Source organism: Protopterus annectens, chromosome 9.part0, assembly GCF_019279795.1.
Source record: "Protopterus annectens isolate FY-2018-M chromosome 9.part0, PAN1.0, whole genome shotgun sequence".
NCBI lineage: Eukaryota > Metazoa > Chordata > Ceratodontiformes > Protopteridae > Protopterus > Protopterus annectens.
In genome coordinates this window covers 458355376-458367777 of record NC_056743.1, presented here as the reverse complement: position 1 = coordinate 458367777, position 12402 = coordinate 458355376, and the positions used below count along the sequence as shown (strand labels likewise).

The window sequence follows — 12402 nt, the reverse complement described above, 5'->3', positions numbered from 1 at the left end:
GCAGACGAACTAAGCAGAAACCTCATGGATCCCCACTAGTGGCACCTGGATCCACAAGTCTTCAGCATGTTTACAAAGAAATGGGGACGCCCGGACATAGATCTATTTGCCTCCCCTCAAAACAATCAACTAAAAAGATTCTGCACAAAGACTTATCACAGACAAGCTTGGAAAGTAGATGCCTTATCTTTCAACTGGACAAACCTATCAGTATATGCCTTTCCTCCACTGCCTCTCCTCCCCAAGGTACTCCTAAAGGTCAGGCAGGAGAAACCAAAAATGATTCTGATTGCCCCAGACTAGCCATGCCAGTACTGGCATCCGATCTTAAGGAACTTGTCCCAATGCCCAGCCTGGACCTTACCTTAAATACTTCATCTACTGTCCCAGCAAAACAATCAGATTCTGCACAGCCAACTCAGGACCCTAAACCTAGCTGCATGGCAGATAATGTAGCCATACATACCACACCTCTCAGTAAAGCTGTGATGGATGTCATTTTAGAAGCCAGAAGGCCTAGTACTAGAAAATCTTATGCTGGGAAATGGAAGAGATTTTGTGCTTGGAACCAAGCTCAAGGAACTGATAAAGCTGTCCCAAATATCCCTCATATTTTACAATACTTAACTGAGATGCTGGACAAAGGCCTACCTTTTTCATCAATTAAAATTCATGCCTCTGCCATTTCGGCTCATTACAATACAGAGCCACCACTCTTTTTTCATCCTTTATTAAGGCAGTACCTCAGAGGAGCCAAAAACTTAAGGCCTCCAAGGAGAACGCCAATACCTGCATGGGACCTCAATTATGTCTTGGAAAAACTCACCTTACCTCCTTTTGAGCCAGCTGCCACTGTGGATATAAAGTTCTTATCTTGGAAAACAGCTCTGCTCCTAGCAATAACTTCTGCAGGACGAGTTTCAGAGCTACAGGCTCTCATGACTGTGGAACCTTTTATCATTTTTTATCCAGACAGGGTCTCTCTGAGAACAAACCCTACCTTTATGCCTAAGGTGGTATCCAGTGTATCCCTTAACCAAACAATTCATTTGCCAACTTTTTATCCAAATCCACAGAACAAGGGGGAGAAATTCTGCATTCTTTGGACATACACAGTCAACTTAGATTCTACTTGGACAAAACTAAAGTTTTCAGAAAGAGACAACAATTACTAGTGGCATATGCCGCAGCATCACAAGGAAAGGCTATCTCCAAGCAGACTTTTTCAAAGTGGATAGGTCACTGCATTAGTTTCTGCTACACACAGCATGGAAAACCAGTGCCTAAGGGCATTAGGCCACATTCACCCAGAGCTGCAACCACTTCTGCAGCCTTTCTCAGGGGAGTACCAACCAAAGACATTTTAGAGGCTGCTACTTGGACTTCAGTGCATACCTTTACAAAGCATTACAGTCTGCCTCTTAAATCCAGGGCAGGCTTTGCCACTGCAGTTCTGCAGGGCCTCATAGCCACTCCTAATGCTTTTTAGCTCCAGCCCCCCAACCATAGCTTTGGGACTCAACCCAAATGTAATGACTGCAGCAGTGAAACACGAAGAACATAGTACAGTTGTGTACACTTACCATAAATGTAGATGTTCGAGTGTATTCACTGTTGCAGTCCAGGTTACCCAACCGCCATCCCCCTTACTTCTGCTGGAACTTATCTTCACTTCTCTAATCTAGACAACCTAGATGGAGTATTTGCTTTTAGAGGAAGGTAAAACTGATTTTGGTGCATGTATGTTTCATTTACCTAATTTTAGCCTACCGTTTTGTGGGCACCTGACATCTGGGGCAAGAAAAACTAAATAAAATGGCGTTGGCTGCATCTTTTATACCCCTGACGACCTGACGTCAGGGAAGAGGCGACAGCAACTGACGCAGGACCCAAGACTTTGGAATTCAGGCCGACTGAGGGCAACCTGCCAGCAGGATACCCCAAATGTAATGACTGCAACAGTGAATACACTCGAACATCTACATTTATGGTAAGTGTACACAACTGTACTTTCTCCCTTAGTTTTAGTCTTTTTTTTTTGGCTTGTCAGTACCCAGCATATGAAGTGCAGACATTTCAATAGGTAGCCCATTATTTCAAGTAAGCAGATATATTTTATTTATACATTTATTTATTTTCTTTGTTGTCACTTGCTAGCCTTGGCTTTCTAGTCCCCTCCAGTACCTGTCTAGACCTATTAAGTTATTTGTTCCCTCTGCATGGCTCTCAGTAACCACAGAAGTACATTGTTTCTGGGGCGGTAGGTTGCCTTATCTGAGCCATCAACCTTTAAAGCAAGGCAGCTGTAGAGGAGGGAAAGCTAGTGAGGTCACGGTCAGCGTCTGTCTCTAATTGTTTTGTTTGTTTTCATGCCCTACAATCTTGTCCTCTGACAGTCAGCATGTGTATGTGGCTACAGCATTAGTCTCAAGTAATAACCATCCATTTGGCAAGCTGTGCCTCTTTTGACCATTTTCTATAGCCTGTCACATAATCCCTTAAGGGAGTAGTGCACAGAATGCAGCCTGACTCCTCCCCCCGATGGGAGTGCTAGCTTCAATCAGTCATTCCCATTCAACACTTGCCTCCTTCTGTAGTGTCCAGGCTTGTTACCTGAAACCTAGTTGGCTGGGTCAAAGTCAGAGTTTTATACATTCACATCACAGGGCCATCAAATTCTGAACAACTCAAACTGCTTTTCTTCAATTAGAAGTGTTTCAAGTCCAGTTAAAAAAAAAATACGAAACATTTTCTGTTTCATCCTTTCACTGAGCACTAGTACTTGGTTTCTGTCAGTGCACTGCTGTATAAAGTAATTTTCTACATCATGTTTTGCATTTTGAAGTAAGTTTTCCAGGTTGCAGGTTCTTCTATGATTGAAAAGATTGGGAACACCTGGTCACAAGTAAGGAATGGATAATAGAATTCTTTGTTTAGTAACAACCAGTATTTTTTCATTCGTACACAGTACTGGCTAAGAAGTGAGCATCCCTTGGTCCATTATATGCCCCTCCATACCTACAGAAATGAGCGTATACACACACACACACACACACACACACACACACACACACACACACACACACGCAGTAACAAACACAAGCTGACACATCACTGGTAACACCACACTGGTTTATCGATCAGAACCGATTCCAAGACTGAAAGAGTGACGTGATAAAAATAGTTATTCTCAGAACGTTAACATTTTGTGACCTTGATCCCTTTAGTGCCCGAGATCCCTACGTTTCTAAATGGGATCTGTTACATTTTTGTTCAAGAGTTTATTATAATGTTTTATCATGTTAGGTTTTTCATGATACTTATTCTATCAAGTTGCAATTTTTTACTTTTTTCAAGACAGCTCAAAAACTAACCGTGTAAACATTTTGTCAGCACAGTATTAAACATTTTGTCAGCACAGTATTTGAAATGAATGACAGAGTTCTGTCTATTTGAAAGAATGCTTAACTTCCTTGTTTTGCTGTGTGGACAGGATAGTCATAGAGAAGGAATAAATTTCCCAGTTGTTAATAAATTAGCTTGAGTTTTTTTTTCTAGAATGCCTTGGTTTCAGTTTGTTTCTGAGATTTTTAAATGGAATAAATTTGGCTGTCAAATAGATAAGTTACTTTATCAATACTTCAGCCACTGAAGATGCATAGCTTTTATAACTGTTGCGTTTGTCAGCATAATTCATGAGTTTTCTACTTATTGCATATTTATTATCACAAATCAATATTGCCATGCTGTGCATGTAGTTAAAGCAGCAAGTTAGCGGCAAATTTATACCAGTCCAACATTTAAGTTGTATTTAACAACATCCTCTTTCTTATTGGTTAATTGCATTTTCTCCACTGTTTTCAATATATCTCTGCCAAATGCATTCCAAATTACTTTAATATGGGTAGCCTCCTTTCATTGTGCAGCAGATGTAATAATTTTAACATTGTAGGAATCACCACTTTTTCTTTGTTGCTTTCCTCATATTCTGTGAAAACTATCATGATTGACCTGTTAGAATACAAGATGTGACTAAAACAGAAAAATAGATAAAACTATCTTCATTTAGAGGGGAAAAAATGTTGAACTAGATGAAGTGTGAAATGAAATGTTATTCTAATCAAGAAGGATTTCATTTAAAATATTCTACAGTGGACAATTTTTTCCCTGTTGAAGTGGACTGCACTCTAACCAGGAATTAAATCTGATATTCCTTACATGCATTTGGTAGCCACACTGAAACACAGATGCTTAAGACTGACAAGCACTTAAAATGTTTTTGCCAACCATATTTTCATATCACTAAGTAGGAAAATGAATGTAAAACTTTTTAAAAGAGGTAGTTTTCACTGCCAGTATTGATAATTAACTATTTACATACCTGCTTTCTGTTATAGTAAGCATACATCCAGCCTGTTCCTTAAAAACATCCTTGTTTTTTCTTCATGCATTGCTTATCTGGAAGTGGGTATGTTAGACTGATATACGATGATGTCATAATCGCGTAGTGCTATGCACACATGCAGTACATGTTAAACCTGCCGCTTATGACTTGCGTCACTTCTGAGGGACAGACAGGGAATGGAATTTCTATTTTAAAGTAACCTTATTTAAAAAAAGTAGAAGAATTTCTTTTTAAAAATGGCTTTATATAGAAATCGCTCTATTACAGTTTTGCAGCCCTTAGCCTCAATACTGGTACCACAGAAATATAATTCTTCAATCCAAGAGGAAAATTAGCTCTTAGCTTCAGTTGGCAAAACAACTTTCCATACTGAGTCATAGTGTCCCATGATCCCTGTCTCGAATCATGGAGAGATTTGTATTATATAGAAAAGGTTATAGTTATTTTTGTTTACATTTATTTATGCACAAGAAACATTTTTATAAAAAAATGAAAATAAGGATTCTTAAAACATATTTCAGTATTGGTTACTTTATATATTTGATAAATTGTATGTATTGTTTTGTTTTTGCATGAGTGTATTTTATGAGATTTATTTATGTATAGTAACCGAGATTTGGTTTTAAAGTGTCAGTAACGTTTTTATGTATTTGACAGGGTTTGGGTCCCTTTAAGTAGCTGAAGTATCGTGGCCATGAAAGTTGACAAAATATATTTAATGAAGTTTTTTCAAGATGTTTTTAGTTCTGAAAAAGTCCTATGTATTGAGATGGATGAAAGCTGTTTAGCTCAACTGTTTATTGTCTTTGCTGTTGCATTTTGATTAAAATCATTAAGGACCAATTCCCATTTGTCGCATCCTATGCCTGCCTTTGCATGCATTATTTGTTGGAATTTTCAGTGAGCTGGGAACCTATCTCTCCAGTAAGTCTTGTTTATCTTTTGATATAGCTTTAGGTCCCTAGTGTGGGTGTATGTAGAACTACTGGTGTAGCAAAGGAAACAGGTCAAATAGGATTGGGTCTTTTGTGGCACAAAAAGTGAGGCCCAGTTCACCTCAGAGCAGACTGTAGGGTACTGAGTAAAAGGAGAACTCTGCTGTCTGTCAGAATAGTTAAATGATTCAAGGCCTTTACATTTCTTGTTAACGTATCTTTGGAGCCTTTCTAGTTGAGCAAAAATTCTTTGATTTTACATATCAAAAGGGGGGTCTATATTAAAATCTCAAAGTCTGACAATATCGAATACGATATTGTCGACACAAGAATACCAAAAGCGCACTACATCGAATGTTTAAAAGGAAAATCTCCATACAGGGAGATTTCCGTTTACTTCAATGTAGTGCATTCTCGGAGTTGGTATATTTAAGTAGGGGGGTGTGGGGGCGCAGGGGGGCCTTGACCCCTGCCTGCACACTATTTCGTTTTTTTTTTGGTTTCGATGGTTTAAGACTTCGATCACTAAAGTTCGATCTTTAGTGATTCAAAGTTTTAAATCTTCTAGATTATAATATAGACCCCCAAAGGAAGTATTGTATATTCTCCTTTATCAAACACATCACTGAATACAGTGACATGATGACTTCTTTGGATGTTGAAGATATGTGTCTGTCTTTTACTATATCACAAAAAAGCTGTATAGTAGCAATATTTTAAAATAGAGAAAGTCATAAACCAGTGCTCAGTGAAATGTAAAAAACATGGTTCAAATCTGTATATGTATATTTTTAATGCAATGTATTCCTCTTCTGATGTGATAAAATTACACTGATGGTGCTAATTAATGTCGGTGAGGGTAAAAAATGAAAATTTAGGTAAATAAAACAAAGCTGGAAGATAGGTATACACCTGGTGAAGTTGTCATGTAAATAATTCAGAACCGATTCTGTTATTCTTACTGTTGGAGTAACGTTTGTCAAGTTATAACATATTTAACATCAAGATTTTTGGTATATATTGCCTTCATTTGTGTTACTGTTATGTATTTATTACTGTTATGTATGGTTCACAGTATCTGCCAAAGTATAGTGCCATAGAATAATGAAAGACTTTCCATGTGTAAGTGAAAAAAATCTCTGCTTACTAATGTTCACCACTTTTTCATGGATTATATATATCCTGTCTGTATTACTAATGAATAGGTTCACATATCTTGAATACTTGTAAAATATGTAAACATTTTTGTTAGAAGTTATATCAGAAAGTAGGTCTGTATATTCATGTTGTATAAATAAAATGAATCTTGTTATACAGTTCCTTCACAGTTACTTTGTCATGTTATTTTCCCTATTTTTTAAATTGTCGTGAGTTTTGCCATCTGTATGATAATGTTGCCTTCTCTGAGTACTCCTTTCCTATCTTTAGCCCACTAATTTACAACTTTTGCGTTTATTTGCTAGGGTACCCCTGCGGGAACATGATGGACCTTCTAGAAACTTGTGTGTCAGCAAGTTGTTGGTGAATCAAGAGGCAGCCTTCAACAGGAGAAGTATGACAGTGCATCCAAAGACACTGTGACCTGGGTTCAAATGCACCCTCTTTGGGGGTGGTATTAGAGGATATTAGTTATATTATCTGTGCTGTTTGCACTCTTTATAAGCTTTTATATTTCATAGTGGTATTATTGTTTTAATAATTTGATATTTGTTGGAGAGGTTTTATAGGACCATGTTTCTAGTGACATACATTTCAAGTTCTCTGAAACAATTATTGGTGCTTGACTTCTATGAGTCGTCAGAGCTCCGCAAGGCTTTTACATTTTGGTAGGGCTGGTCAGAGTTCACATAGCTTTTACATTTGGGTAGTGGTTCTTTTTAGTTAGTTCTGGATTTCTGCAATTGTAGTTTCAGAATTAACCATTAGAACTGTGTACCATATGAAGTAACTAATTTTATTGTATAATATATATATATATATATATATATATATATATATATATATATATATATATATATATATATATATATCATTACTCATGGTTTGTGTCTGCCTACTAAAGTTTCTCATAGGACACAGCAGGACATCACTGACTGAGATTAGAAGTAAATGAGACACAGGAACTTTGTTGACACAGTATAACTTAGTGTCAGATAAATCCTATATAAACTTATTTTCTTAGATTTCAGTTGCCAGTCCTGGATTTCAGAATCTGACAACAACAGGTAGCCACCACTGTTTCAGAATCTACTGCATATCTGATATGCCTTGTATAGGCTTGTGACATCACCACACTGGGCCAGTAATCAAGGAGGCTGTATCCTCACCACTGACACTGGAGAGGGACGTGTACTTGGAATACAGATTGATTCACTAAGTATTTCCAGATGCAGACCTCTCTGCATCAGGCATCATTTCCCTTAAGAGCACACAGGGCACCCACTCAGCCTGCGGTCTGGGTGTCTCTATCTGCCTCTCCCCGGGTCCCCATAAGGCTCCCTACTGGCACTGTGAAACCAGTGCTTTGTGTCCGTGCCTCAAGTAGCTGACACACACACACTCTTTGAGATTTAATTTTCACACACACACTTGAGAAAGGCTGGCACAGATTATCCGCTCTACCAACTTTGCCCAGACTATAAGGTAGATTCACTACCACCAGTTACTTACTATATGGCTCTTAAAAGGGTATCCAGTTATGCTGAGTGAAGTTAATACTAGTACAAATGGTAATGTTGATCAAACAGTAAGGCTTTCAGGAGTGCCCAGAGTTATCACCAAATAAATATGTGCAAATACTCGCAAAGCTTAAATATTTTCTAAAAAGGACCAGCCACAATGAAAAGTTTAAATATATTTAATAATAAAAGAACAAGAAAATGCTGAATACATATTTATAGTAAACCACAGAGTTTAAATCACAGGAAATATTGAAAATAACATTGATGGACAGACTCATACAAATAAAGAAAAACAATCTCTAAACTAAGCTTCACTATATACATGTGATTTACTGTTACAGTGACTTACTGAATCTAGGAAAATTAGTATTCCCTAATAACTTACTTGATAGAGCAAATCACACTGAAATACATGAGCAGTCTTTCTAGTCAGGTTCCCCAAAATGGAATATTCAATACTCAGAGATTACTCCTTGTAAAATATAATATCCAAGATGGCTTGCAGAATGACCTCATCTGGTCACCTGACTCTAGGTTCTCACAGTATCCTCCTTTGAAGCTGAGACAGGAATTTAGCATAGATGGCTACGATACACATCTAAATGTTTATAGCAGTGCCTGGGGCTTCCCGTCTTTTTACTGAGCTAATGAACAAAGGCTTCTTCCAGACCCACCACCTCCAGTCCTATTCAGCACAGTGGGGTGATGTTTTAATGGTTTAACAGCTCGTTTACATTTCCCTTATTTTTCTTAAAGTAAGCTAGCTGGTTAACCTCTGCTGTCCCAGTATTCTCTACTGAAACATATGCATTTAATTCAGTTACAGTAATACATGTACATTTCTTTTCATTCTAGCAGGGTGCACTGTTGATACATTTTAAGTAAAGCAAACCTCACAAATACGTTTTCAGCACAAGCTAGTTTGATATACAAATGACATATAGTTATTTACAAAATTCCAGCTAGCATACATCCACTGCCCTACTTCTCCTGGCATGGCTGGCAGTATCTCCTATCATCACAAGGCTGTTGGATGCAGGGATGCACACATTGTGAGTGCAAAATTCCAGCTAAAGAGTCAAGAAGAGTGCTATTATATCAATATTGTTTAAAATTATACTTGTTTTAAAATGTACTACTGGAGCTTTTCTCCTCGGGTCTCCACTGAAAATGGGCCGCAAGCCCATTTGGACAAACCCGGTTAAAAAAAGTCAATAAATAAATAAATAAATTTAAGACTCTTCCTCATTCCCAGAAAAAGAGGGAATCTGGAGGCCTATTCTGGATCTTTCTCATCTCAGCATCTTTCTGGAAGTATCATCTTTCAAGATGCTTTCCCTGCAAATGTTTCTTCTTTTCATCCTTCCCCAAACGTTTCTAGTCTCTGTCTAGATTTGAAGGATGTATAGCTGCATATCCTTATTCACCCCAACTGCAAGAAATTCCTTTGATTTTCTGATCTTTTTATTTCACTTTTAGTTCTCTGATTTACCCTTTGGCTTATTTGCCTCTCCCAGTGTTCTCACAAATGTGTGTACTCCAGCAACTGTCTTCTGTAGGTACCAGGGAAGGGAATAAAGATTTTCCCCATACCTGGACTATCTCTTTATCCATGCTTCCTCCTGAATTACTGTGTGATTGCATCTTAGTGTCATGATCTTATTTTTGGAAAGATTGGGGTTTACCTCAACCTCAAAAAGTATTTTCTGAATTTATCCCAGGATCTGGGGTTGTAGACAATACCAACCTGATGACAGCTTTTCTCTCTCATGAAAAAGTTCTGTATCTCTCCACCTTCTTCCAGTCCCTGTTCTTCCCTGCAATACACGTCTACAAAAAGAAACTCTAAGAACTTTGGGTTACATGGCCATCCCCATGGTGCCTTTTGCAGGTTGCACACGAAAAAGATCCAGTGGTACCTGAAATACCTTTGTTGTCAACATTGCCACCTGCTGGACTTTCAAATTCCTCTTTTGCCTTTCCTGAAGAAAGAGTTGCAGTGGTGGATTTCCCAAATTCAACTCAGTCTGGTCCTACCCTTCTGTCCAACCACTACCATCTAGGATCTACACACACATACATCAGATCTGGCTTAAGGTGCATGGACCAGTGGTGCCCCAGTCAGATAACGGAACACATCCATTTCAAAGAAATGGAGGGCCCTTATTCTAGTCCTTCAAGTTTTTTTCTACCTTTGGCATCCAGGACCTCTTGAGATTTTCACAAATCACCACAATCATGTTGTATTTGGGGAGGGGGGGCACATCTTACCAACTGTGCAGGCCAGCTCTTTGTTTCCTCCCAGTAGAGCAAGTTGGGCAGTCCTGTTTTCAAGCAGACAATCTCCATTTTCTTTAGTTATTCTTTCCATGACAAGGGCCTAGTCTTACTTGTGAAGGCCCATTCCTGCATTGTAGTATCCTTCTCTGGGGTCTTCGGTTCACACTTTGCATGTCACTACAGATTGGATACTTTTCCAGATCAAGGACTTCCTTTCCAGATCTGTTCTCATGGGTTTTAGACAACACCCCTATCCAGCCTACGTTCACCCCTGTCTCCACCCTGTGCATATCCCTATCACAACCCTGCACAACTTTTAACAGTAATTTAATTAAGGATGGAGTAAAGTTGTGTAAAAACTTACCATAGCATTAGATATCCTGCTGATCACTGTTGCAGTAGTGCATCTCTCTGTCCTTCCTCCTCCTAATTTTTGGAAGAACTATGTATTCTGTGGACAGAGGGGGGAACATGGTTCCTCCCCTCCCCTAGTTCTACATCAGCTCCCTTTTACTAACTCTATTTACGTAGGCTTCTCCATGGTCTCCTGGCAGTATATAGCCTGGGGATCTTATGCTCCACCATCTGCTTATGTACCCCTACACCCATGGGCTGAGGTCATACACTGGAAGTATGAGCATATATACGGTTTATGACTTTGATACACCAGCCAGACACTGAGTTACTTCACCAAGATAACCCATTAGTACTGGAATATTAGTAAGTTCCTAAACAAGTGTACTTTCTGCACAGTGGCACAGTTTATCTTAGATACCAAATTTCAAGCATAAAACATTCTTATTTTGAAGCCCAAAAGATTTGACCTGCCTTTGCCCTTAGTTGTACACGTTCGTGTGCATGCATGCATGTCTGTGTATGTGTTGTTGGTGTGGATAACTGTGCATATCTATTCATCTCAATCCTGCTATAACCCATTTCAGTGAAAGCTCTTAACTTTCTATGAGGTTGTACAACCTTGGAGTAGGTTATATTTAGTAAGGGGGTGCAGTGGATGAAAACATCCTGCATAAGAGAAAGTGAGGACTTTTGCTTCAAGCTGCATTTTTCTCTATTTTCCATTTGAAGCATTGCTCTTTCGTGACTTGTCCATCCACACTCATGAGTTGCAGCTGACTCCTGTACTGACCCCATGTACAGCCGCAACCATCTATGAAGTTTGCTAGGTAAGCAGTGAATGCAAGTAGGTTGCCAGACCTTTCTTTAGTATTATGCACACACACACACCACTGGCACACTGAGGGAGAATTTGGAGCAGCCAGTCAGCCTATCGCATGACTTTAGGAAGTGAGAGAGAACCCATGCAAATAAAGGGATAATGTGCAGACTCCACACAGAAGGCACCCCAGGTGAGAACTGAGTCACATGACCTTTTTCTGTGACAGGACAATCCTGGCCACTGCACAACTGTGCCACCCTCTTTGTGGACTGTATTTGTATACAAGCCGACTTGTTTTTTTTGTTGTATTACACTAGTCTTCCTTTATTATCTCCTTAATGTACAGTATCTTCTTCCTTTAACAAATACGCACGGAGCATTTTTGACGGCAGACTTTAAAGATTCAATAAATTTCTGTATCTATGAGATGTTTTTCTGAAAAATAATATATTAAGTATTTTACAGTTTCTCTGTTAATGTCACTTCATTTCTCTGTGGACTGCTTTCCACTAAAATGTGGTTTGGCTAATGCACTTGGATCTCATGACAAAGTGATTCGGGGGTTGGAACCAGGCAACTACATCTTTCCTGGGCAGTCATAAAACAGCCGTCATGCTTTACATGAATTTATCTTGCTGCTGCTATGACCTGTGTTGTCTGAGCAGAAGTATATCTGTGCAAGAAATTGGCAATGTGTCTTCTGGACACTCATAAAAGTACTGTCCAACATGTTAGAGGCCAGTACTGCATCAGGAAGAGTCATGCAGATTTGTTCACACAGCAATAAAATTCACCACAGTAACACTACACACTGTACATATCTGATAGGCTCAATCTTTTCCATTAAGAACACTTTCTATAGTATTTCAGTTTGTTTATCCCTACCTATGTCTAGGTTCACACATGTCTTGGTCCAGTTCCTGT

At 38.8% G+C, this 12402-nt stretch overlaps 1 protein-coding gene across 2 annotated transcripts in view; it reads left to right on the top strand.

Annotated features, from left to right (window-relative positions):
* Positions 1-8484, top strand: part of LOC122811267 (inositol polyphosphate-5-phosphatase A-like) — a 1048439-nt gene extending 1039955 nt beyond the window's left edge. For both annotated transcript variants that reach the window (XM_044082997.1, XM_044082996.1), the window contains one exon: positions 6804-8484. The gene's annotated coding sequence lies outside the window, so the exon portion shown is untranslated. The remainder of the gene's footprint in view (positions 1-6803) is intronic.
* The last annotated feature ends 3918 nt before the right edge of the window (positions 8485-12402 follow it).